We start from the raw sequence: 2,381 nt of genomic DNA, 5'->3' as shown, positions 1-2,381 counted from the left end.
GAGGCTCACCGCCCGCAAACCACAAAAGTTGATGGACGTCCCTGACGGTAGAAACTGGGCACGTACACATCATAGCGACCTCTTGGAGAAGTGTCACCAAGGTGAACCTAGCTAGCTTTTCCTAGGCTCAGCCCAAGTGATGGAAGCGGCACAGGCTGAATATCATGGTAGTGCTGATGATGACATACTGGACTTATGGCTTTAAATATCGCAGCCCATCATTAAATATATCACAAAAAATTTATTTCAATCTATTTGATGTTGTTTGTTACTTGGAATTCGATTGTCATATGAAAGATCCACAATGATATGAGCTGGTATGAAACTAGCTGGCCTATTAAAACTGTGTGCCAGACCTTCACTTCTCGCAGACAAATGCTCTACCACCCAAGCGCGACTCATAATGCATCCTGAGAGTTTTACTTCTGCCTGTACCTCATTTCCTACCTTCCAAAGTCCCAAATTCGAGTCTTGGTTTGGCTCGCAGTTTTAATACTTCAGGAGGTTTAATATCAGACCTAATCTCCTCACTATGTATGTAATGTTTGTTATTATATGGTACTCATTCTGGTACTCTTATTTTTATGACACCTCTAAGTGAAGTCACTACATGTAGCCTCGTTACAGTAGCACTTTCTGTCTGTTTCACACTGTTGTCGAAATGCTGAATTGGTTGTTCTGGGATTCCCAGTCACATAGTCTGATGAAATGTGCTCATAGCTTGTTTGTACTATTGGCCTCCCACACTAAAATTCAGTTGCAGCCCTGTTACGCAGGTGGCAGATGCGCCCCACTCAGCAGTTTGTGTCGGTTCTTAACAAAATTTTATTCCTGCACTGCTTACTATTCCTTTGAGGAAAATACCTCCAAAAGGGTCAAATCGTACTTAAGGGCCTAAAAGAGGCTAACTTGGATTTACAACGAAAACATATGGGCTAAAGAACACTTTTTGCTACAAAATAGGATTTTTATATAGAATTTCTGATCCAATACTAAGGAAAAAATTATGTGATTTTGAACATTTTAAGTAAAGATGTGATACATGGTTTATACTTTGTCTTAAATCAAGAATGCCTGCGGCATAATGTTGCTTGACTTTATAACTCGATAACGTATCCGAATGCTGCTGCATCGATGGTACTTGGGTCTACTACTGAGATCAACATTGTGTATGACGCATTGTCACCGCATGAATATGTCCACACGTCACTTCATTGGGACAGACCCATGCAGCCCTTACTTAAATTCCATCTGACAATAGGGAGGCATATTTAAGAAACAAATCGGCAACACATGGGTCTGTTTATTTTTGTATGTACGAAGTAATGTCATGTGATATGTTGACTCTCATTGAGTATGCTCCAAGTGTAAGCTTGTCATCAGTCTTTCCCAGCTTTGTATTGGGGAAGTCTCAAATTTCATAACTCATGTGTGATAAATTTTTTTCCAAACCTGCCAAAAATAAATAACTAAACACAGATTCTTTTTATCACCAATTTTATCTTCCAGTATTCATGCTACTCTTCTTCTCTCAGTTTTTCAAATCAAAATTCATAAGAGGCGATTGGGAAGTTTCTGTTTGAGAGCATTACTACAGTGTATTTGAAAAATAGCACGACTCTAATGCGGGTATGTAAGTACCAACATCTACATGTCCTGCTAGTGTGGCATTCATATGCGTATTATATGCCTGTGATAATGGGGAAGTGTGAACTATGGTGGCAATATTGCCAAAGGCTTCCAAACAAGACAAACGAGCTGTTACTATTTTCTTGGTTGCTGGAGGACAAACACTAGCTGAAATCCATTGGGGAATGAAGAATGTGTGTGGGCTAGCATATCAGTCTGAAACCACTGTTGTGGCATTGTGCACCATGTTTTGTGGTGGTCGCGATTCAACATGTGGTATTGGTCGATCTGGGAGACCACCTGCTTCCATTATGGAAAACCACGATTGGGCGGTTGATGATGCGATTGGGACGGACCGCAACATAACAACTCGTGGGCTAGCAAAGGATCTTCATATCGGCTTTAGCTGCATAAAATATTATACCCGATGCTTCTGGTGTCACTCTGGCTGTAGCACTGCAGACTCTGATAATGATAAGTTTGATAAGGAGCAGGTGCTGCAAGAAATAAAAAGATATTGTAGCCCTGTACTTACAGCAGATACAAATGTGTATGGTGCTGCTAGATGAACAGCCAAGTACATCACTTATAATCCAGTACTTCTCAACCAGTTGTGTCTCAGTCATATCACTTAAGGGAAGTTTTTCTAAACTAAAACTAATAAAAAGTATCTTCGCTCCATGATGAGTCAAGAATGGCTAGACAATGTGTCCATTTCCTCAAATGAAAGAAAAATTTCAGATGAAATTGAT

The sequence above is a fragment of the Schistocerca cancellata genome, chromosome 7 (assembly GCF_023864275.1).
Source record: "Schistocerca cancellata isolate TAMUIC-IGC-003103 chromosome 7, iqSchCanc2.1, whole genome shotgun sequence".
In the NCBI taxonomy this organism is placed as follows: Eukaryota; Metazoa; Arthropoda; class Insecta; order Orthoptera; family Acrididae; genus Schistocerca; species Schistocerca cancellata.
Note: the sequence above shows the minus strand (reverse complement) of the source record.